The sequence below is a fragment of the Triturus cristatus genome, chromosome 9 (assembly GCF_964204655.1).
Source record: "Triturus cristatus chromosome 9, aTriCri1.1, whole genome shotgun sequence".
NCBI classification, from domain to species: Eukaryota; Metazoa; Chordata; class Amphibia; order Caudata; family Salamandridae; genus Triturus; species Triturus cristatus.
This window is the reverse complement of record NC_140592.1, coordinates 807,689,562-807,715,788: the sequence shown is the minus strand read 5'-3', so window position 1 is coordinate 807,715,788 and position 26,227 is coordinate 807,689,562. Positions and strand designations below refer to the sequence as shown.

Genomic DNA, 26,227 nt, shown 5'->3' with positions numbered 1-26,227 from the left:
GGCACTACGGAGCTCCGTTTGTAACGAGCAACCGCCAGAGACACGCCGCTCGGTAAAACAGAGGACTGCATAATTAAAGATACGACTCACTCAGTGGATAAACAAGCAGTTGCAGCTCACATGAGCACAGATTGCGCTCGATTTCGGGTATATCAAGGGATTATTATTGATCCTTGTCTCCCCGGCATTTTATTTTGCAGAAGCAGCTGGGCCCCGGAAAACGCATTCCGGGTCCCGAATGTGAGGGATTTACATCGGTATATCCACATTCATCATGGGATATTGGCAACATTGTAAGGTAAAATATGGTGCATTGGCTAAGAGTAAGCATACATTAGACCATTCGTAACAGTCAATTTACTTAATGTTGTGTAATTTTTTCTTAGCTTCCCTTTTGAGATTGGCTCCGCTTAAACGCCACAGTGAAATCGGCCATTGAGTACAAGTTCCAACGTAAGTGACATTGCAACAGCTGTTGTTTTTTTAATAGTGAGTAAGGACTTTTTACATTTTTGGGACATGACTATTTGGCGCTGACTTCGTATTCTTTATTCTTCTTCAGATACTTGAACCTTTTAATTTCTTTACTTATTTACGGTCTACAATTCATTTCGCCTTTGAGGTAAGCAGGCACAATTTGGTGGTGTTTTCCAGTTGGTTTTTCTGGGACAAGTTTTTCCGTTTCATTTTTTTGTATTTCAGTTACTTTGGTCCTGAGGAGAGCCCTTTAGAAGCGGGCTCGAAACGCGTCGACCGTATATGTTTGTGGACTAAAACAACCGGTGGTCATTATTTGAGGCTTTTTTGTGCACTCCAATTTGTATTCTTATTTTAAAAAAAAGGTTTCGTTATGGCTTGATAGGTCATTGATCAGGACTATTGTTTCAAATAAGTAGTGGTTGTTTGGTCACTATCCCTGGCTTCATAAATTGATGTAATTAGGTCTGATTCGCCAGGTTGAGGATTTATGTAGTTTTGATGTGTAGCGTGGGTTATAAATGTTTGATGAATGTAGTTTGTGAGTAGATAGTTGGAATAATTGGAATAAATGTGTGTTTTTTATTCAATGGCTGGGTATTTAAAATGTTTTTGTGTGTCTCTTTTCTGATAAATTTATGTGGCATATTGATTAAAATAATAACCTTGAATTGAAAAGTAAAAAATTGGTTCAATAAATCTAAAATAAGCAAAATAAGGCTTGATGGTGTGATAGATCTTTTCTATGCACTAATGAAGTAACAGGTTGATGGATTATCAGTACTGGCAACTCTTTGTTATAACTGTAGTAATGGCGGCACCCGTGCTTTAGCTTAAACATCTTAAGCTAAAGTCGGGTGCCGAGATTGCTTCAAAAGTAAAGAATTGTCTATTTCTTTACTTTTGAAACAATCTCAGCACCCGACTTTATCCTAAGATGTTTAAGCTAAAGCACAGGTGCCACCATTACTACATAGAAGTAATAAACAGAAAAACAAAAAGAACTGGCTCACGGAGAACATCAAAGCAGCCGTGCAGCCGCGAAAGTGAAAGTGATCGCGATCATACATCAAAGCGGCCGTGCAGCCGCGAAAGTGAGGCGCGCGCGCCGGCGCACATGCACTGTAGTTCTAGGCTGGCCATGGTAGCACTTTTTTGAGCCCTCACAAAAAGACTCGCCAGACCAGTGCATGCGCTGGGTCAGGCAAGACCTAAAAAGGCTCCCTCACTGCCTGCACGTTGCTGCTGGGAATGAAAAGCAGACAACGTACATGCGCTCCTGAACATGTCCACCTGGTGTCTTACACTGGGATAAGTTCAGCATAATTCTGTAGGGCCTAACTTCTTCTTGTCAGGGGGAACGGCGTCCACCCTGTGAAAATAGTGGGTGAACGCCATGTACATGCGGGTACCCTCGACTCGTGCTCTGCATTTATAATGTCTGATGAATACACTGTGTGGACTGACTAAAAGAGACCCACAGCAACAAGTCTCAGTCTTGTAGAATCTTTATTTTTCATTTATACTATTGTTTGTTTGTCGCATGTCTGCCAGTATGTCCCGATATACATGAATGTCATGTAAGCATCTGAGGTATAGAAGTGTAAGGAGACACCGGAAGAATATTATAAGCGGATAACCAGACTATGTTGGCCCAAGAGGTACGGAGCCTACAAATGCATCATATAAATCCATGGTATGGGGGAATACCTTGAATACAGATTTTACCGATCCCGCCCCCTACCACCTCAGCAGGATCACTCTCCGTCACGATAGACTCTATTTGAAAGCTGTCATTGATATTAATACCAATAAACAAACGGTGCATTTCTTTTGTACTAGTTCATTAGCTCATAGCACACACTTGTATAAAATAAGTGTGATGTTTTAAGGTGGTGTGACGTAGTGACCGAAGTTTAATTAACTATTTTTAGCATCTTCAACACCTAAACAAATCCAAAAGTAAGCTGTTTTTAGTTATATATAATACAAAAGAATGATGCAGCATAAACAAGGAATGCATGTGGATGAGACAATGAAAAAACTTTAATAAGCTAGCTGTTAAATAAAGTATCCAAGCACTAGGCATGTTACACCTTAGTATGTCAGGCGAAACCCAGCCACGTTTACCAGAATGCAGGGAACTGTCCCGGGCCACATGGAAGAACTGATGTTAGTAAAATGCACAACAACAAAAAAGTAGAACATTTCATAAAACTTGTCCCGGGTTATGGTCTCAAATGAGGATTGCCTATCTGAAGATGGGACTATTAGGAAATGCAGTGCCTTATGTAAGGGTACAATATGACACTTTGTCATAGGATTTCAGTTTACAGACCAGTTGGACTCGCACATGCTGCCATGGAAACTGAGGGAGGACCAGCGTGCAGGTGTACGGACTGCCATGGAAACAGAGGGAGGAATAGCGTGCAGGTGTACGGACTGCCATGGAAACAGAGGGAGGACCAGCATGCAGGTGTACAGGCCATGAGCACGTTTAGAACCCTCATGTATGTGAAGCAAAGTATTTAAGCAGGACAACTTCACAGAATTGAATAACAGAACCAGTGTTGTTGCAGCTCAGGTGGAAGATAAGTCTGCATAAGCCAACTACCATCTGAAGTTTGTGATGTGCAATCCTAATGACTCATATAAACAAATCTTAGATCAAGAAGATGGCGTAAAAGATGCACAGATTTCTGACAGTTCTAACATCAACAAATAAGTAGAAAGGAAGAACATAACCCTAATATTCAGGTGAGTGAGCCTCACTCGTTTTAGTGGAACGTAAAGCGACAGAATTACACGGGGAAAGGTAACTTGAGGGTAGAGGCCATTTGGTCTAGAAAATATAGTTAAACGACAACCTAGCCATTCCAAAGAGGGTCTAATGTCCTGCAAGGGCAAAGCTAAAGGCAAACCCATTACTACATAGAAGTAATAAACAGAAGAAAAAAAAAAAGAACTGGCTCACGGAGAACATCAATGCGTCCGTGCGGCCGCGAAAGTGAAAGTGATCGCGTTCGTGATCATACATCAAAGCGGCTAGACCTAAAAATGGGGTGACCCAATTATGGTCGTGGACCTGGGTTCAATGTGGTATAAAAGACAATGGTCCTAGACCTTATATTGTTGATGATCATTTCCTGAGCCTATACACTGTTAGCTCACAGTAATTAGTATAATCAGTATACTGAAGTGCAACAACCACATTTTTGTCCAAAATAACAAGGGTTTTATTCCATCATAATTAACGCAACAGTAGATTCCTTACTGCAAGGGACAAATGACAAGGTAGGAAAGGAGAGGTTGCACCAGGGGAACGTGCAGAACGAGAGAGTGCTCTGGTGTAGGAGAGGCGAAAAGGATATTCAGATAGTGTGATAAAAGGAAATAGTTACAATTATTCATTGATTGGACTGATAATGAAATCTCAGTCTTTTTTCAACCTGGCCACATTTTAGTCATTCAAAATCCAATTACATTCAATTTAAAATACACAAATCAATCCTTGTGTGGCATGTAGCTGTTGGGGACTCGTGATCCAGGTAAAGTATGTATGGGCGTCGACGTTTTGACCCGTCTTGGGGCTCAAAGGGTAATTGGGGGCCTCGGCCTGCGGGTCTTCCTCAGGACGGTGTGGGGCAACCTGAGTGCAGGTGTGGTATCTGAGTCACACACCTACGGGGTAAATGGAGGGGGGTCAAGGTTGTGCACATTAATACTGCAATAGGTTCTAAGTTTACCAATAAAAACATGGCTTACCCGCAAGGTCTTCCAGAGCGCGGGGAATCCTCCCGTCTAATTTATGCAAAAAGCGTCCTCATCTGTAATTAGAGAGGCTTGTTAGTGTGTGTCTAATCGCAAACCTCTATCTCAACATACAAGCGATCGCAAGAATGCTGCACTTACCCATTAGTGAAGGGTAACACACTTGCTTGAATTCCAAAAGCATTCAATGCTGATACTGTGGATGAAAGCTATTAAAACCGGGGTTAAGGATATGGCCTGGTTCAATGGGAAGATTAAAACCGGCAAGTCAGCGGAGCGACCCTGGGTTTCTTACCTTATTAGTCAGATAACCGGCGTCCACAGTCCGCACGAGATACTGAAAGCTAACGGGCCCGCCGTGAGGACGTTATTTAAGACGTCCCGCTAGTGTGAGTATCACGCTGGTTGAGCTGTAGCTCAAGTTGGAAAAAATACTACCGCCGGTGTTTTAATCATATGGGGAGCACTCTGTTAGAAAAGACACAACCCTATTTACATAATTACAATTTATGCTGCCATTCTGAAATTAATGGTGACACAATTCGAAGTGGCAACAATATTGACATTTCTATTAATGAGAGGCATTAGCTGCCCCCAGGTTTATACAAGCGTATGTCCCCAGGGTGGCGGCTCAACAAAGCATATTTACATTATTTACAAGTGGGATGATGACAATACAATGACATAAATAAACAAATTATCACCATTACAAAAGTGAGTTAGTGAATTTTCACAACAAGCAGTGGAGTTAAAACATCAATGACATATTCGTAATCGTAAAATGAAATTAATTTACATGTTGAATAAAGATGTCTACGGACGAAAGTCAAAAGGCATACCACGGGCATCAGTAGATGGTCAATAATGATTGTGCTTTAGCCATTATTCAGTACTGACACTTGTTTGCTAATTTCCTCGTATTCACTGAGGCCCCGTGCTATGGTGTTGAATAGATGTATAAACCTACACTCATGGGTGCTTAGGACATTGGTAAAGTCTCCCCCTCTAGGATCTGGTTTTACTTTTTCTATGACCCACCATTTGAGACTTTCTGGTATATTCCCAAATGTGGTGAAGTGATCCACTAACTGAGCACCCTGTGCTTTGCATCGTATGCGGCTGCAGTGTTGTAAGACGCAACACTTTACTTTTTGAATGGTCTGGCCTATGTACATGAAATCGCAAGGGCAAGTAATGGCATAGATTACTCCAGCGGTGTTACAATTGCTGTGATCCTGCAGTACATGAGTGCGATTGTTATGTGTAAATTGTTTGATTTCTTGTACCATGGAGCAGGCTTTACATTGGCCACATTTCAGGTGACCTTTCACTGGGGGATACCCCACAGTACCGATTGGCGTGGGGTGCCTCACCTCGGTAGCAGAGATTTCACGACATGGTCCCTCACGTTCTTGCCTTTTTTTAAAGCGTGCAGGGGTGGTGGCGTATTGCCCAATTCGTCTGAGATCAAATGCCAATGCTGGTTAATGATCTTTTTCACAGCATTACTTTTGGTAGAGAAAGTAGTGGCACATACTATACGCTCCTCATTCTCATTGTTCCTCTGACTAGGTGCAAGTAGGAATTTTCTGTGATTATGCCATGCACGTTTGCGTGCTTTTTTGAGGAGTCTGATGGGATATCCTCTCTCAATTAATCATGACATTAGGCCCACGGATTCATCAAAATAGTCCTCTTTCTTAGAGCAATTGCGACGCAACCTCAGGAATTGCCCAAATTGTAGGTTATACCTGATGTTGCGGGGGTGGTGACTTGAGTAGCGCAAGAGTGTGTTACGTTCGCTGCTCTTTCTGTGAAGGCTGGTGTATAGTGTGTCTGATTCCACTTTTATGGTGATTTCTAGAAAGTGAATTGAAGATCTGTCAAATTGCAGTGTAAACTGGATGTCATACGAGCATGTATTAAGCCAGACATGGAAGGACTTAAGTTGTTCTCTGTTCCCTTTCCACATAATGAGCACACCGTCTATGTAGCAACGCCACAATTCTACACATTCAATATATGGATTATAGTCATTCAAAACATATTTCTGTTCAAAATCGTCCATATAGATGATTGCTAAATTAGGGGCAAAGCTAGCCTCCATCGTCACGCTCTTCATTTGTAAGTAGTGTTGGCACTGGAAGTAAGAGTAATTTCTACTTATGGCAATCTCCAAAAGTTTGATAATGAACTCTGTGGGTACTTTGTCCTTTGCGGGCCGTTTATTCAATGCTGATTCCATGCAAATGAGTGCAGGGGCCTGGGGAATGTTGGTATACAATGCAGTAATATCCATTGTAGCCAGTAAGATGGTTGTAGAATTATATGGATGTTCGTCCACCAATTGTATCGTCTGCATCGTGTCTCTAAGGTACGTTGCTATCTTCTCTGCAATGGGTTTGAGGAACACATCGATGTACTTACATAACGGTTCTAATAGTGAACCACAACCCGAAATTATTGGTCTTCCTGGTGGGTCCTGCATTTATTTGTGCATTTTCAGGAGGGTATAGATTGTTGGCATCCTACGATGTTTATGGTTGAGGTAGTCGTATTCATGTTTACTGAGATAACCTTTCTCAAGGCCATTGCGGGTAGTCGTTTCTATAATATTACTTATTTCTTTAGTTGGGTCTGCTCTCAGTTTCTCATAGTAGTTACCTTCAACGTCTAACTGTGAGAGAATCTCTTTTTTATAAGCCTCAAGGTTTTGTAAAACTATAGCCCCGCCTTTGTCGGCGGGTTTGATAACTATACTGGTGTTACTCTTGAGAGTGTCTAGGGCTTGGCGTTCAGGTTTTGTGATGTTATACTTTACATACTGTCTGTTTGAGAGAGTTTTGTTCACATCCCGCATCACTACTTGCTCATACGCCAAGATCTTATGTGGCATTAGGTGTGTCCGGGGGGTTAAATTTGGAAGGCGGTCTAAGTCCACTGCCTGAGAAAGTAGGTTGGGAGGGAATCTTCTGGAAATAATGTTTCAGTCTTATTTTGCGGAAGAACTGATGGAGTTCCACCTTCAAATTAAAGTTGTTAAGCATAGAGGTGGGGACAAAGGATAGGCCTTTTTCTAAGATTTTCTGCTCATCAGGTTCCAGAGTGTAGTCAGATAAGTTAACCACTGGATTTTCAGGTGTGTATACTACCACCTGTAATCTTGCCGCCGTGTCTGTATATCCCCATGTGTCTCCTGTTGGAAGTGCGCCTATCTCTTGGCTCTTCCTCTGCCTGTGTTCCAAGTTGGTTCCCTCAGGCCCCTGAGCTTGCCCCAGGGGCGGCCCCTCCCTTGGTGTTCCCACCATAGACCTTCCACTAAAAAAGGTTGCTGATCTGAGTAAGTGTGTCCAGGGTTGGGTGTGGTGGTGCCTGGGCGTTCAGCATCACTCTCTGAGCTACTTCCTAATGACGAACCTGAGATGGTTGTGTACCTTCTAAACCCACTTCTACCTCTACTAGAGAAAGTGCCCTTTTGTTCTCTTACGTAGTATCCTTCTTGTAGGTAGGGGTTGTTAACGGTGGGAAAATCCCATGAACTAACTTAGCAGAGTTTTCCACTACAAATCCCATAATGCCCCACTATAGGGAATCCTTGTGTACCTTCCCAGACTGCAACGAGAGAAGAACAGCTGACCTACTGTTTAAAAGCCTTCAGAAACCCGTCTCAGGTGCTTGGCTTTGAATTCCTGTGGCAGCCCCGCCCGTTTCCTGTGCTGAGACAAGCTGAATACTTCTTGAATCTGTTCCCGCTCGCCTGACCCCGCTGATGCCCTCGTGAATATATCACGCAATCCCCTTCTCCTTGCACCGAGAGCGTGAAGACCCGCCGCTGTTTGCCTCGAATACAATTCTATATGAACACGGAGGACACTACTGGATTATTCATCCCGAGTTTAATTTAGTGCCATTACCGAAGAGTCACGAACCCCAGCTGAGTAACTCAACTTCATGTAAAGGCGCGCTGCGCCTTTAAAACCGTAGCGGAGAGAAGCTACTTGCAGAATACCTTTTTTTTTAACTTTATTGGACACTGCTGACGAAGGACAAGTATTCGCGGCATTACACTGTCGGCAGCGCCTGCTCCTAGCATTCGCCGTGAGTACAGACAAAGACGGAGGTCGTCTTCCCGATGCAGCCGCTACTTTATAAGAAGGAGGAGAACTCCCGTTTCTGTTATTCATATCATTGGCACAACAAACTTCGCCTTCAGAGAATGCAAGTGATTCAACTTTCTAGCAATGGCGAACTTGGATGTGTGAGTCCCACGTGGATATTTGTTCTTTCCTTATTTTCCTATTGGTTTTCTACCCCCTCTTGGAGAACGCAGTACTCAGAGGTCTTGGGGAATATATATATTTTTTTTCTCTCGGCAAACTTTGAGGTCAATAGAGATACTCTACAAACTCTTTCTTGGAACTCTCGTAGAAATAGCACCGCTCCTGCTGGTCTTCGAGTAAGTGTATAGGGGGGGTACACAAGGTCTGAGAAAATCCTTAGAGAGAAAAAGGGAACGTAAATTGTTTATTTGCCAAACAGGGGGGATGTGCTAATCTATTCCTCTCCCCCTTTTTTCATTTCTGCAGGTTTCTGTCGTTGACAGACATTACCTGACTCCCCTGCCATTTCACTCCTGACGCTCCCTGGTGACACTTCGAGGGCTCTTTTCTCCTTCTAGATACTCCCCGCCTTTTGGGTATGTTAATTGCCCTAAGGGGGTACTATCTTGGGGTAGAGGAAAGCCACTGGCTTCGCTCCTGTGGATTTCGGCATCTTCTGTTCTTGTCGCCCAAGGCCACGACAGGGGTAGGTGACCTTTTTATCATAGAACTTTGTCTTTGGCCACTTTGTCTAGTCTTCACTATAAGATAGTGTTTCCTATTCAGACATAGTTCGCATATGGGCCATTACGTAACAGAAAGATTTAGTGTCAATTACAATAGTGTCAGCAATGTCACAAAAATATTTACTATTTAGAACAAAACAAACATTAAACACTTAAACCCTCGCAGGTAGTACCTGCACAAGGTAGCCATTATAAAAAATGGGGTGACCCAATTATGGTTGTGGACCTGGGTTCAATATGGTACAAAAGACAATGGTCCTAGGCATTATATTGTTGATGATACAAATCAAAACCTGCAATAATATTTTAACAAATCATTTCCTGAGCCTATACACTGTTAGCTCACAGTAATTAATACAATCGAAACGTCAACGCCCATACATACTTAACCTGGATCACGAGTCCCCAACTGCTACGTGCCACACAAGGATTGATTTGTGTATTTTAAATCGAATGTAAATGGATTTTGAATGACTAAAATGTGGCCAGGTTGAAAAAAGACTGAGATTTCATTATCAGTCCAATCAATTAATAATTGTAACTATTTCCTTTTATCACACTATCTGAATATCCTTTTCATCTCTCCTACACCAGAGCACTCTCCCATTCTGCACGCTCCCCTGGAGCAACCTCTCCTTTCCTACCTTGTCATTTGTCCCTTGCAGTAAGGAATCTACTGTTGCGTTAATTATGATGGAATAAAACCCTTGTTGTTTTGGACAAAAATGTGGTTGTTGCACTTCAGTATACTGATTGTATTAATTAGTTTGAGCTAACAGTGTATAGGCTCAGGAAATGATTTGTTAAAATATTATTGCAGGTCTTGATTCGTATCATCAACAATATAAGGTCTAGGACCATTGTTTTTTGTATTCTGTTTTAAGCTCACGTAATTTCCTTTTTGCTGGAAGGAACTGTTGACGGGCCTCCTGGACCTGTTGTGTGTAGTCTGTGTAGAGAGACAGTTTGTAGCCCTCATAGCGCAGTGATCCCAGGTCCTGTGCCTTACGTAACGCTGCATATCGGTCCTATAGTTTAGAAGGCGCACTATTATGGGACGTGAAGCGGCACCAGGGACAGGTGTTTGTGACAGAGATTGATGGGCACACTATACCAAAAAGATATCAGCGAATGTGTCTCTTCCCAGCATTTCAATTAGGATTTGTTCTACAAATTGTTCCATATTCGCAATACTGGTGGACTCTGCAACTCCCACTATTCATATGTTGTTCCAGTGAGAACGTGCTTCCAAATCCTCTGCTTTCAGTTGTAGGGTATGCAGCAATTTGTCCATTCTCTTATGCGTCGTTGTGTCCCTGTTGATTATATCCTCTGCATCAGACATTCTTTCTTCCACATTGTCCAGTCTCTCTGTTTGCTTATCTAGTCTCTCGGACATTCGATCCATGCGGAATGAGAGGCCATCAATCTTTCCGTCTATCTTTGTCAGACTGTGCTGCATACCTGCCAGGATTTGTTTCAGATCTCGGTCTGTAGTTGATTCTGTGGCCTCTGACCCAGTCTCGACGTCGTTCAATTTAGCGCCTTGGATTTGGAGGCCTTCGCGGCTCAAATGGGAGCTTAGTCTGTGCTCTGTTCATTTTTCCCATAATGGACTTCTCTTTGTCTAATCCAACAGACCAGGAGAACTTAATTTACGAGAATACCAGTTGTCTCTTGTCTACCGAGCAATTCACACTTGTCTGTGCAACCCCGGGAGAGTTAGCGGCCAGCTAGTGCAGTCAGATGAGCCTCTTACTCTGTGCCTATAATTGCAGTCAGGCACTGGTGTCTCCACATAGGATCAAACCTGTTGTGTGGTCTTACTGAGTGGAGCTCCAGGCCTGCCAGGCTCTCGTGTACCAGGCCCAGAAATGTTTGTGATTTAGATATGCTGTCTGCAAGGTCCCAGCACACCAACAAAAAGAGCACTCGCGGGGAGAGCCCGTCGCCACACGTGCAGCCGCAACCAACAGCGTCAGCCACCCACAGTACTCACGTAAGGCACCGCGAGTCTCCTAACACGGGGTGTGCTCGTCCCTTCTGCATGGCCCAATCTAGTCATTGAAGCCACACACCTCACCTCTCTGTGGCTCTGATTCCTTGTGGCTGCTCACCTTCAGGCAGGACGTCTCACTGCAATGGGCTCTGGAGGCACACCAGCCCCCCAGTGCAGCGCACACCGCGCTTAAGACGTTCCCCTCCTGCGCAGCTAAGGAGTCCTTTGGTCTAGTCCACAGCCGCAGTCACGCCAGGCTGACGCACGACCCCACTGAGGGCAGGGATACAGCAGCAATCCTTACGTGATCATTGGATCACAACTTCGCCCACCAATGTGTCGTCAACCGCAGTGCTTCTCCCACCCAAAGAGGTGCAATTTGCAGCAGTGTGTGCTGGATGATGATGGGGATTGTAGCTGGGCTGTCGGAGCTGCGCTACTCTGTGCCCACCTTGGAGCCAGGCAAGCTCTGCCCCCCTACTTGAAAGAAGATTATTCTACTACCGTTTATTCTAGATTAGTTCTAGAGTATACACCTGCTATGAATGCCAAGGATTGTTACGTTTGGTGTTGCACATGCCTTCTTTGATTGAGGGGATTACATATATTCCCTTATCATGTATAATTTCATGCAGTGTATTACTTGGTTTAGTTTATTGGAAACAGTCCTTTGAATATTATTACTCTAATTTCAAAAGTACCTTTCCAGAAAAACATGAACTTACACCCACAAGCAAAAGAGATAGAAACTGCTTGGCATTATTTCCGACCTTAGCTTCCTATTTACACTGTTAAGGCTTATAAAAATTATTTAACTTGCTTAATCAGACCCTCAGAGAAGACATTTATCATGATGTTAGAAGAGAGAAGGACACACATTGCACGTAGTAATAATCCGAATGAAGAAGTTTTAAAGAATGCATGGAAAAAGGAAGATGACCTTAGAAAGAAAATGACTTACCCATGGTTTAGACTGAGCAAAAGACAAAAAGGGACAGTATGTGCTTTTAAGAGAAGATATCAAAATAGAAATAGACTTATAGGGAAATGTGACTGTGAACATACATTTGAGTTATCGGGAGGAACATGGCAGATTTTACAGGGTAACGATCCAGAAATACCTGGAGTTTATTTCATTAGTGGATAGGATGCATATTTAAAATTACGAACTGACTTGGAGGGTATTTGATATTTAGGCTTACTGTTTCCTAAGCTGTATCACATGTATACTTTAAATGCTTTAACAATGACACCTGTGCACAGACATATTAGAAGTGTAAATGAAGGAACACAATTGGTGGGAGATATTTTTGGTGCTATTATTCCAGCTGTGGGAGTGATACTGAATGATGAGAAGATTAGAAAACTGTCAACAATAGTGGACACATTTCCAACAAGTACATCAGGAGCTTTGCAAGTTACAAATACAGAATTAGTGGCAGTTAGATCAATGTGTTTACAAAATAGTTATGCTACAAGAATTCTACTGCTGCTATCGCTGGATTTAACATGCCTGTTACGTTGAGTGAAGATCTTGTATCTCTCGGCCCTCATCCATGAACAGAACTTCCAATTCAACCAATGATAATTGTCATGAATGCTCCGCTCCCGATCGCGTCTGTAGATGGGGCGGAGCAAGAACCTGAATAAAGTCTGTCAGCAAAGGTGGAAGAGTGCTTTACGTTCTAGTTGGCGCAGGCGTCTTCCGCTTACCTTTCACCTGCCTGCTTCCAGCTCTCTGCTCATCACATCCTGAGGTTCCTCACCGGGTTCGTGAACGCCGGCTTCTCAATTCATGCTTCTTCCTCATCGGGTTCTCCTATATCATACAGGCACAAGTTTCTCTTCTCCTGGAAACCTGTAAGAACAAAGGAAATACGAACAACCTGTAAAGAATCCAGGTCTTCTACAAAAAGCGGTAGCGCTACGCTGCACAATATATACATATATGGTCTTTTTTACTTATCCGATTGGCTTGTCCACAGCGTACTGTAGATCTCATTTTCTTGCTCACATGTCTGCTGAAAAGTTACTTCTAGCCGTCCACATTTTTGTGCCTATGGCTTTCTAGGATTTATTCCTATTTGGAGTATATAACATTCTGTTTTTTTCAGGTTTTTTGACTATCTGATTTGGGCTTTTTTTAACTTCCTGTTTTTTACCATCATAAGTTAGTTCATATAAAAATTTACTTTGACTATATATGTACATTGATCTAATTGCATAACACCTGATTGTCCTCTTTTACTTGCTTAGATGGTAATCTTGTCCACATCTACCAGCATTTTATCCTCAGCGGAAGAGGCGAAATTAACAGGTAGTTAATCCTTATATGTAAGAACAACATTATAACAGAATTACAATGTATTATATCCAAATCATATAGATACACTAACACGTATACTCTTTTCTTTATATACAGAAAACACATAGGAAGCATCTGAAGCTAGCCCGTCATACCTGAGTTCGCCTTCAACAGGAATCTTTTCTCTTCCCTTGTTTTCCCCTCTTCCCCAATTTTACCATCCATTGCTTTGACATTGTTGGTAATTTGGTGGGTCATGGAAGTTGGGACTGTGCATCAGGACTTGCATCTCACCCCAGCTGAAACTTCAGGTGAGAGTTACAGAATGCGAAGCCAACTTTTACTTTTTGCCCGGGCGTAATGGAAGTTCACCAAATAACCTTAGCACATATCATAGGGAACCTTCAACAGGAAACCCAAGCCCTTACTCTTATGGTAGATACTTTACAGCAAGGCTCTATTCCTACTAATGCAGCAGGGGTCCTGAGTCCCGAAAGGGGCAACTGGTAATATGTTCTCCCCTGCTCCTTCATGCTCTAGTGTCAGTCAACCTGAGTTTCATGCAACCACCCCATCCTCTATAACATAATCCCCTCCTGAACGGTTTATGGGAGATCCGTCTAAATTTGCTACATTCATAAACCATTGTCAATTGCATTTCATGTAAGCTTCATGCTTCCCTACCAAACAGGCAAAGGTAGCATTCGTTTTGTCGTATCTGGGTGGAACTATCGCCACTTGTTCCATTCCATTAGTCAAGCGTAATGATCCCTTGTTGTATAATTATGCAGACTTCAAGAACTATGTAGATTGTTTGATAGACATTCGTTCATGTAGTCTGTAGACACTGAACTTCTGAATTTGAAACATGGCACTAAGGACTTAATGATCTACATTTCTAGTTTCAATAGTTTAGTGGCAGAGGCAGGGTGGCCTGAAGCAAAACATAGTGCTCTCTTTTATAAATGACTCAAAGATAAGCTAAAAGATTTATTGGCCCAGGAAGTGAATCCCCCAGAATCATGTAATGCCCTTATTGATCTATTGGTCAAATTAGACCATCGATTACATGAGAGTCATCGCGAAAAAGGGCACCTTGACACCAGAATGGTGATGTATAAAGAAAAGAAAGCCGGACCTGAAAGACCTGCAGAAGAACCTTAGCCTATGCAAATAGGAAGTATCAGGGGGCCTCTTAGTGATGAAGAAAGACAATGGCTTAGAGATAAAAAAAAGTGTGCCTCTATTGTGGCAAACAAGAACACTTTTTATGGGATTGTCCAGTAAAACCTAAGAGGCGTAGGGAAACTACTGAGCCCGAGGTCTAAGGAGGCATGTACTTCAAGTAGATCAGAATTAATCATCGCCCAACTCCTTGCTCAAAATACCTCATTGTCCACGCACCATAATTTTTTTGTAAGAGCCCGTATTCAATGGGGAGATCAGTCCATCAAAGTGCAGATAATGATTGGTTTTCTCGCGCCACTGGGAAATAGTGACCAAAGAGGTAATAGACAAGGTCAAAACTATTAAAGAGAGCAGTATACAATCTGGCCCCATTACTCCATTACTCATGCTACCGATGAGATGAGTCTCTTTGTTCATGAACAACACAAGTAGACTGAACAGTTTGACCTCATTCAATCACCACAGTTCCAAGCTATTTTAGGCATTCCATGGTTAATGCAACACAATCCACACATAGATTGCAAAAAACATTATTTTTCTTTCCGTTCTGAGTTTTGTATGTCTCAGTGCTTTCTAAACTTAAGTCACAAATAATTTCCCTTGGAGAACTTAAATTGCACAACTCAACTACCAGAAACTTCTTCAATCACCTCGCATTCATACACCCAGTTTTGAAAGAGCCAACATATTATACAAACAGCTTTGTATCACCAAATTTAATAGCAAGTATTATCTCAAATCAATTAGTCAGTAAAATAAAACCAGCCTAAACTTTATTTGTGACTATTAAGTCTAATACGGAACCCGGTCTCTTGGAGTAGTGGGGCCTCTCTCGTTTGCATTTATTGCTTTTTAGAACAGGTACCTCAGAAGGAAAAAGCTGTGGCCACAGACACCGTTATACCTGAATTGTCTGTCTGATAGCAAGACTTGGTGGATGTTTTTGAAAAAAAGAAAGCTTCTACCCTTCCACTGCATCGTCCATATGACTACCGTATTGATTTAATCACAGGAGCACAAATACCCTTTAGCAGAATCTTTGCTCTGACCGAAATCGAAAATCTTTATCTTAGGGAATATTTAGACGAAATGCTCCGTATTGGGTTTATCAGACCTTCTCATTCACCGGCTTGCTTGCCTCTTTTCCTTATACCAAAACAGGAGAGATGTCTTAGGTGTTGCATTGATTATAGATCTCTCAATGATATAACTATCAAGAATCGGTACCCTGAGGGAGGAGCCAAGATGGCGACCGGGACGGCAGCGTAGACTCCCGGCTCCGTGAACCTCCGCATCCCGCATGGATATCCTGCAAGAGATCCTCAGTCTGCGCTATGCGATCGTGTTCGTGAACGAGAGTGGCACCCGACCGTGTGACTCCGAGGTTTCTGGCTGCGGTACCGCCGGAGAAATGTGCATTTGAACTTTGCGGCCCGTGCAGCCCTGGAGCCTGGACCTCGAGTGGACGCCTTGGCCGGGTGGCAGTTCAATAACAGCGGCCTGCGGCGACTGGGTGGAGTCGGTCCACCGGAGCGGTGCTAACCTCGGCCTGCATTTCGCCGTGGTCGCTCCCACTGCTAAGCGTAGCGGACCGAGGGCATGCCCGGGGGTGCAATTCTCAGATTCTCCGGTGATTGCCCCTGCCTTTGACGGTGAGCTGCCCGGACGCCGCCCGTAGCTCGCCCTGATCCTTGCGGGCTGCTCCAGGATTTTCGCGGGAGCTGGTCCGTGGTGGGGACGACTGTTGCCCGTGACCACGCAACGGATAATTTTTGCCTGCCCCCGGAACCCGGTCTCCAGCGCCGTGGACTTCGAGGCGCTTGTCCCTGGGTCCCGGCCCCAATACGGGTCGGGCCTCCCCGGCGGCCATCTTGTTGCGATGCAGCCTACCATCCTGTCCGCTGGGCCGCAGCGGGAATGGGAGTGTGGGACTTTTGGGAGTGTGGCGGAGCGCTCGCGGAGAGCTGTGCTGGGGTACGGCGACCTCCTAGAGGCCCTTGGTGCCCTTCATTTCTCCTTGGTTCGTGGCGTCGGGGTCTTGGGGAGTAAGCTCGATGGTGTGGCATCAGTGTTGGGACAGTGGCGGCCTGCCTGTCCTCAGGTACACGAGGACTTCCCACACTGCACACAGGAGGACAATGTCGCGGCCACCCCTGCGATTAGTGCACACCTGGACACTCCGGACAGTATGCCACCGTGTGATCGGCTGGCTGAGGGTTTGATCTGTTCCGGAGGTATTGGACCTGAGTGGGAGGTGGTGGCCTCGTCCCGTGCACGGCCCCCGGCGACCCAGGGACAATTCCAGCAACAGTTGTCTGCTTTGACTGATTCCGCCTTCCTGGACCTTGTGTGCAGTGCAGATCCTGGGGCAGTACTGGGAAAGACGTCCCTCCATGATGCGGACTGTGTTGGAACTCAGAGACTTCCACCCCATCTGTGTGTGTCGCTTCCCGGTCGTTTCTGGACACTTCTATACCTGGGAACATCGGACATGGCGCTGGGTCGAGGGGTAGGCATGTGCAGAATTGCAAAGAGAGGTCAAGGATAAGGCTGATCCTTCGGGGGTGGTCATCCAGTAGACGGGCGGACTCCGGGGTTGCGTACTCTCATGGCATAGCTGTTAGCATATTAGGTGCATATATGCTCCCCATCTCTCTTTGATATGGTTGCTTTGGTGCTGCTTATTGTTTGCTGTGGGGAGACCTCACCGTGCGGGAGGGAGAAGCCGGGGGTATGTTTTGAAGGCCCTCCTCCAGTTTATTATACTTTCTCTACCCCCCCCGTCTGGTGGGGTTCTTTTCTTACTCCTTTTTCCCTGTCTCTTCTATATTTCGGGTCTAGTTCCAGGGCGACAGGCACACTGATGGGGGGGGGGGGGCCGTACTCATTTGCAGAGGTGCAGGGTGGGGGGTTGGGGGAGGGGATTCTTTAGTCTTTCATCTCTTTTTCCATGGCCTCCTTTTTCTTCTCCGCTTCTTCTTGGTTTTTTCTTTTCTGGGATCAGCGTGGTACACCTCCTTGGTTGTGAATCGTTGCCTTCTCATGTGTGCCACAGTTTCCGGGGTGTTCTCTGGGCGTTAGGGCGGGGGCTTGCAGGCGCAACTGTTTATGATATTCTTCCCCATCCTGAATTTCCTGTGTCTGCGCCATTGATCTCATAGATTGCTGTTTATTGATTACGTCTATTATTCTGCCTGCCTCTTATCGCTGTTGGGAAATTGTTTGGCACCTGATCCTACTGTTTCGTTCCATTATAAAATGAAAAACCCTTTTTCTCCTGGTGTCCTACCTGGGCTGCTCGCTGGCTGGACTATACTAGCATGAAGACTCTGCTCTCCGAGGTGCCGCCTGTGTTCACATTTGATTTTTATTGTTCTGATTGTCTAGCGGCCGGCCCCGGGGGGTTGTAGGCCCATACTTGTTATTGATTGAAATGTCAATAAAGGTTTTTCAAAAAAAAAAAAAAAAAAAAAAAAAGAATCGGTACCCTTTACCATGAATCCAATCCTTGATTGATCAGCTTAAGAATGCAAGAGTGTTTACTAAGTTTGACTTGAGAGGGGCATATCATTTGGTAAGGGTACAAGAGGGAGATGTGTGGAAGATGGCATTCCATACTAAATTCGGTTTATATGAGTATCTTGTGATGCCATTCAGTCTTTGCAATGCCCTTGCGGCCTTTTAATTTTTTATAAATGAAGCCTTGAGAACCATGTTGGACATCTGTGTTATAGCATATATAGATGACATTCAAGTGCACTCCTCGTCTACTGCAGAACATATTGACCACGTAAGTGCAGTTTTGAAAAGATTGAGAGATAACCAACTATATGTCAAATTGGATAAATGTGAATTCAACACATCAGAAGTCACCTTTTTGGGGTTTGTGTTATTCCAGGACGGGGTAAGCATGGACCGGAATTGATTTTATTTTACTGTCTGCCAACCTAGCTGCAAAGGCAGGGGAACGGGTATTACACACTCTTGCCTTGAGCTATCATCTTCCCCAAAGCCTTACTGTAGATATCACTAATTGGTAAGAGCCAGTCTGTTGCACCAGGAGAATCAACGACATCGTCGCTCAAAAGGAAAAAGGGTACCCGCATCAAGTGGGAGTTTGTTAATGCTGAAACTTTCATATCCCAATTGGTTAAGGGTAATCATACTTTGTTTGAGACTTGCCTAAATGCTGAGGCTGATGAAGCTAGTATAAAGTAAGCATTTATCACGCTCTCAGAGGCAGTGTCAGGGGCACTATGTAGAGTGACCCATGAGAGCCCCGTTAAGAAAAGGGTATAGTTTGACGCAGCATGCTGCAGGTCTCATAAAGAGCTAATGGCCTCTCTTCAAAAGCAGCCTAGGTCTGCTCTCAAGGTCTCATGTTGTATGAAGTCCTATAAAATGCTGATCAAAGCAAAGAAAAATGCCTACAGATTAAAAGCCTAGGAAGATCTCCAGGAAGCATGCTCTAAGAATGATCAGAAGTCCTTTTGGACCATCATTAACCAACCATTCCTTAATCGTGTAGAACTAAGGTTGAATCTGCCATATCTGGCCACGAGTGGGCTACTTTTTGGGGGAAGTCTATTCCATTAGTGATGAAATAGGCAGTGATGGTAGTCCTCCTATTTCAGCAAGGGACTGTTTCTCCCCAAGTATTGTCCTTCATTAAAAGAGGTGATAGTTGCCATTAGGTCCAACACCAGCGGAAAAGCCCCCGGTTCAGACAGGTCCCTTTAGACCTATTTAAAAGTAATCTAAATCTGTGGGCTCCTTTGGTAACTAATGTTTAAGAGCTGTCAGCACTTCCACAAAGATTCCATCATGGTCTAACTCACTAATTGTCCTAATCTTTAAAACAGGGAATCGAGAAGACCCTAGCAGCTATCACCCGATCTCTCTTCTGAACTCCACTGTGAAGGTTTTGAATCCTGTTTTACTCTCCCACCTGGAGGCTTGGGCGAAGGATAGTGGCACCTTATTGGACATCCACCACGGGTTCAGGATAGGGATGGGGATGGAATATCAATGTATTAGTCTCTGTCTTTTCCTGGGGAAATGCGCAATCGCAAAGCATGAGGCACCACACTTGGGTTTCAAGGATCTGTCCATTGCCTTCGATAGTGTTTCCCACATTGAATTGTGGAGCATAATGAAGACATGAGCATTGCCAGATCCATTATTAATACCATCCGAGAAATTTACTGTGATTCTAGTGCTGTAGTAAGGTTTGGTCTGGGGAGGCGAGTGCTCCAAGACACTTAGGGTTCAACCATGTTTTGTTATGGCTGGAAACCATCAGATTGGGGAGGTTGCTAGACCATTTGTAATAAATCAAAAATAATGCAATTACCATGTACTCTAGTGCTGTAGAAAGTTTCGGGCTGGGGAGGAGAGTGCCTCGAGATGCTTCAGGTTCACAGGGGTGTTAGGAAAGGGTGTGTGCTTGCACCTTTTCTATTTTCCCTCAATATCAATCATCTGTAGCGCCTATTGGATGCTTTTGCATCCTTCATGGAGGGGCTCGATATGAGGCGTGATATCAACAAATTCATTGTAATGTCCTGTGGATATAGGAAGGACTCAAAACCAACTTTCAAGCTTCATGCCACTCCCGTTAAGCATCTGGTTAATTTTAGTTACCTAGGGGTAATATTTAATTGCAGGGGAGCTTGGTAGCCACAGCTAGAAATCAGGAATAACCAGCTATTGGGGAGTGTTAATGATGTTTTCTCCTTTGCTACAAATTAGGCAAAAGATCGCTCACCCACATGCTGACCACCTACTATGCAGAATGTGTTGGTATAGAAACCTATGGGGCAGGAGTCTGGGGCATACAGGTGGTATCCCCCCTACAGGTCACAGAAAACAAATGTAGGCATTGTTTAGTGGCTCTCCCACCATCTACCGCTTCTTTTATGAGTCTCAGGGGATTAGAGCTTCTACATCTTGAAGTCTCTTAAGAACCCAACAAATGATGCTAGAGCAAAGGGTCTAGGTCAATGAGACCCTTCCCTTAAATAGAATGATAATTGAGGATTACTTAACCCTATCCCGAGGTATAGAGATTCCCCGGCTGAGGGGAATTAGGGACATGGCCATGGCCTTGGGTCAAGACTGATTTGCATATGGCTGGGTCTGAACTGGGGTGGCATGGTGAGCAAAAGAACAATGGATTTAACCCAGATCTATTCACTGGGATGAATGTTTGATTTGCTCTGCATTCCGTCCATCATCTGTGTGTCATTTGCTTTCTCACCCTAAGTGCTCCGGGTATACCCAGACGTGGGTCCCTGGCTCACTGTGCCACTGGATTCAAGCTTGCCTGGCTGCTGAGGGGTGATGCCCTAAAACCAGTCCCAGGATGCTTGTTTCCGGTCCAGGGAAGACCTGGCTTGGCAGTTCGGTCTGGACTGTTCCCATGAGGCACAGGGTCAAGACTGATTCGCATATGGCTGGGTCTAAACTGAGGTGACATGGTGAGCAAAATAACGATGTATTTAATCCAGATCTATTGATGAGGGATGAATGTTTGATTTGCTCTGCATTCTGTCCATCATCTGTGTGTCATTTGCTTTCTCGCCCTAAGTGCTCCGTGTATGCACAGACATGGGTCCCTGGCTCACTGTGCCACTGGATTCAAGCTAGCCTGGCTGATGAGGGATGATGCCCCGAAACCGGTCCCAGAATGCTTGTTTCCGGTCCAGGGAAGACCTGGCCTGGCTGTAAAGTCTGGACTGTTCCCATGAGGCACTGGGTCTAAACTGAGGTGGCATGGTGTGCAAAAGAACAATGGATTTAAGCCAGATCTATTGACTGGGTGTGAATGTTTGATTTGCTTTGCATTCCGTCCATCATCTGTGTGTCATTTGCTTTCATGGCTGTCGGTAGGCAGGATTTTTTGAAGACCAATACATCCAACAAGAACTGAATTGGCTCTACCCGGCTGCACAGGTGTTATTTCCGTAGTATAAATACAATTGCACTCAACCTTCTAATAGTTCTACTGCTCAGAAACCATAAATTCGAATGAACAAATATAAGAATTGTGTCGATAAGGATTTGTATAGATTGGATTTGGTGCCAATCTGCTTAATGTAGCAGGTCCCACTTGGGATACTTTCTACGCCTTCATTTTTATGGTCTATCTCTATCCAGAAAAGCATCACTAAAAGAGAGAAGAACAATAATTTTTCTGATCCCTGATGAAGTCTCTGTTAGGGATGAAATGCATTGGCTGGGCTGCTATTGGATTTTGTAAAGAATAAAGAAAAATGTTTGCTTTGAAATATCATGCCTTGGCTCCTGCCTTATATTGAAATATATGAGAAGAATCTCGCTGCTTGAATGATCACTACATCAAGCCAAATTTCATATAATAATATCTTGGCTTCCCAAGCAATTTTTGTGCATTGACTGGACCTGAAAGAAGGAGTTGCATGATTGGCATACGAATTTGGGCTGACATTGTATCAAGTTAATTTAAATTAAAACATTTTATGGACTGTCTAAGCACTCCCTTTTTACGTATATTTGTTCATTTGTTTGAAGATCCTTTAAGATCTTTGCCTTTGATAGCCAAAAAAACACTTAGGGATGTGTGCTACAACCATTGGAAGGATGAGAGATGGGCAAGGGTATCAGAACTTCCCTCTGTTGCCTCATATATGTAACTCAAACCACTTAGGAACTTTCAGCCATTTTTGTTCCATGACGCACATCACTATTAGCACTTTATCATTCTCAGGTTCCGACTACATCTATTTCATTGGCGAGTCAACTTCCCCTGGTGTATTGATTGGTCGCAAGATCTTCCATCCTGCCCATGCAATAAGCACAGAGCACTTTACACATAATTGTTTTCTTTACTTTTTATTTTCAATATAGGTTCTCTATTTTAAAGCCATTATTGATTAAGTATTTTTTGTGCCATTGCACAGAAGCACTGCACTTTCTACAATCTTTTGGTTCAGAGGAGATTGCAATTACCATATATACCTTTCTGAAGCTGGTGTTAAAGGGGAAGGCATTGCTAGGGTAGTTCCCTATACATTTATGTGCCTTTTGTATGTTTTGTTTCTAGATGCATTTTCGAATATGCTTTTTTTACGTCTAGATATTTTTGTATTTCTATGACGTTCTGTATTAAATTGTAATCTTAATACAAAGATGAAACATATCTTATGTTTGATTACAATCACACAGAAAGATGTAACATGCCATTCATGATAACTTTTTTGTGGCTCATTTCTCTGTCATAGAAATTTGTAGGTAGGTTCTCAAATTGACGATATCATATGTATTGTACGTGGTGTTTGATTTTTATACGTATCCTGTTTTTATATTTATTTAATTTTTTAAGGATTTTAAATGAATTGCACTGTCTTACTTGCTTTGTTGTACATGATTGTTTCATGCTTTTGTGGTCTATTTGAGTATTACTGAATAAAATTGAGTTGACTGACTGACTGATATGCTTTAGACATTGTGCTTGCAGAAAGAGGCGGAGTCTCTGAAATTGTAAAAGTCAGAACATTGTTGCACATGCACACCAGACGAGAGTAAGAAAATCAAAGAATACTCAAAGAACATTTCAGATTCAATCTTTACCCAGAACAATTAAAAACCAATGAATAGGTAAGCGCTTCACAAAGGGAGTTTCTGCAATAGGATTACAACAGCAGGAGGAGGAATCCTCAAAGCTATATTGGTATCTGTGTTAATTGTAGTTGTCTGTTTCCTGACTTCACTAGGAGTGTATAAGGCTATTGCAATAATATTGCAAAAGAAAAAGAATAGAGAAAGGAACAAACAGATAAAAAAATATTTAGAACTAAGTGAACACATTAACAAAGAATAGAAGTAATTAAAGAGGTGTAAAAACCTAAAATGACAATTATAAGCTTTAACTGAAGACAAGAGCGGGTTGTGAGTTGATCTGTGAATGTTTTGTTGTGGTTGGAAAACACCGGCTAGGGATGGTTGCTAGAGCATTATTAATAAATATAAATGAATTCAATTAACATGTAGAAATAATGTTTAGGCCGTAAAACAAAAAGTGACACATAAAGGCAAATGAGAGTACTGGGCTTTCAATGTTACATACATTAAGTTAGAAAGACTTCTGAATGTATTTTCTCTTTCCTTTCCTCTGACCTGTCAGAAATGTTAGTGATGAAAGATGCAAGACTTACAATGATACAAAAATGCTGAACTGAACATGAACTAATAGAAAACATTAGATTTCGACCTTCCTATAGAGATATTTTCATAGACTACAATGTTTTAAAAACTGTAGTTTCATTCTGTAAAATGTTTGTTCATGAATAAATATTTGCAAGTTAGAATGCATAAGAATTGTTTGATTTCATCTGTGTAATGTAGAGGCCTAATCAGAACCTGTTTTGTCTTGTAGAAGAAATGAAGAGTGGGAACCTAACCTCAACGTGCACAATGTTTATGAAATGTTTAGTTTTAGCACTTAATATCTGGAAGTCTTTTGTCCTGAATAGATGACAGAAGCTTTCCTGGTCCCATGATCACACCACGCGTTATTTGATGAAAAGACAGAAGAATGCAACATTTTACCTTAGTGATAGATATCAAATTGTTATATTAGAGCATGTTCGTAGAGTAGTGTGTGGAGATTCTATGATATACTCAGAGATATTGCTTCATTTCCCTTGCCTGAATCTATGCTGCTCTGAGACTCTACTGAATTTCGTTAACTTCTCCTTAGGGAAAGTGCTAACTGATTAGGAATTGCTTAAAGCTTTATTCTTTCATCTCTTGATTTAGAACTCTTTATGGGTTCCAAAGATACTTTTACTCCCATTTCCAAGAATTAAAATATAGATTTCCTTGTATGGAACGTGCTTTATGCAAATTGTTCTGTATTGTATTACTGATGAATTGATAATTATTAAGTTCTCAAAATAGGAAAAGAGATACTTACTAAAACTTTAAAAAGCTCACACCAAATCTCATCATTGACTCCCAAGAAATGACAATTGAAATCTGATGTATGGAAAGTTAGATCTTTTGATTTGCAGCTTCCGATTAATTATTTTTTTACGTCCAAATTCTTTCAGCCTTGGCCCCAGTCGTGAGTGGGAACTTTCCTTCAGATGAGAAGAGTAATTGTTAACATAAAACAAATATTTATTTAAAGTCCCTACTCGACCACTTATAGTAACTAGGAGACTAGGAGGGAGGTCCACGCGGCTCCCCCCACAATTTTTGAAAATAAAGCCCCAGGTAGGTGGTCGTCCTTGGGGCTGAAAGAGCCTCAGTAGGGGGGGCATGTGCACCCTCTTCTAAAAAAAAAAAATGCTTGTGTTCAAAAACCCTTTGGTAATTAACATGGGAAACCACATGTTTTGCCCCTCCCTCTTTCCATGCACAACTAGAATCACTGGCATACTTTTGTTTTTGAAAAAGCCTTGATGATTCATTAGACGGCGCCAAAGATATAGGCAAGTCAAAAAACGCTTTCCTATGGGAACATGGTCTTAACTATAACTACCTACTGGCGACCGCATACTCTCCTTTAGGAAGTTCTAGGGATTACTGCCAGAGCTTTTTCCACAAGTTCAAGCATTCTCAGTCCGCTAATGTGGTAGAATAAACATCCCACGAGGGGTGTTTTAGAAGAGACTTTAGTGGAGCATCCACACACCAAGAGCAAGGCAGCATAACTGACAAGAACACGCCATAGAACATAGAATGCATATTGAGCAAAAACACAATGGCACCAGTAGCATTAAAAGATAATAGTTGTCATGTGGTTACTAGAGACATTATCGACATCTTTAAGTTAGCATGAGCCCGGTAGCCATGATGCTGCTTTTGTGCATGACACTGCATGTCTTTTTTTTGCACGATTCTGTTTATGCCTTCCACATGAGAACTCTCTGCAGTACTCGTTCTCTGCCTGTTCCTGGAGTTTAGTCTGAACATAGTGAGCAAGGTAGATAAACACTGACTCTTGGTATTCTGTTCTGGTCAGGCCCTAGCACTTGACAAAACATACGAATGCAGCTGTTTATGCTGGAGGATCGTACTTTGATGTTATGAGGAAGCATGTTTCGGTAGGACACACTTTCCAGGGAGAAGAGCAATATGCACCTGTGATGTAGAAATACAATCTATGTCCTGAGGTATGGGGTCTGCTGTCAAAGCCCAGAGATCTTCTATTATATAATAATACTTCTGCTTACCAAGGGGAGGGTGGTTAAGCCTTATAGTCCTTTATCCACTGTCTTTATAAAATTATATCTCCCTTTATGATATATGGCCTTGCTGCAATGCTAACTGTATTGATATTATGCATTTTGCTACTGGTGGTGGCTAGTATACTGCATTATAGAGCCTGATAGTTAAAATAAATATTTTTAACTATTTTCGTGTTTCTGTCAGATCTTATTGTGGACAAGTCTGAGAATGTGAGTGAAAAGGAGTGTCTTGTTACCGCAATTCCTGAGAGATCCGGGAGTGTCGTGTTCTGGGGTGTCTAATCATGTGTTTGTTCATTTGTGAGTAGGAGAGCGAGTGAGACACTATAGCTAGTCAGTCCTTGGTTCGTGGGCACTAAGGTGGTGGGAAGGCTAGCCCCTATACACCGAGGTCCCATTTTCCTGCA

At 42.9% G+C, this 26,227-nt stretch overlaps 1 long non-coding RNA gene across 2 annotated transcripts; it reads left to right on the top strand.

The window, feature by feature from the left end:
- LOC146798879 (uncharacterized) lies at positions 1–24,904 on the top strand. 2 transcript variants are annotated; one of them, XR_014968785.1, is made up of 7 exons: positions 1–52; positions 201–298; positions 387–453; positions 563–622; positions 13,350–13,410; positions 13,516–13,709; positions 24,002–24,904. It is a non-coding gene; the product is annotated as an uncharacterized LOC146798879 (long non-coding RNA). The 2 variants fall into 2 exon arrangements; XR_014968784.1 differs by lacking the exon at positions 1–52 and having other exon boundaries at positions 161–298.
- Positions 24,905–26,227: the final 1,323 nt, after the last annotated feature.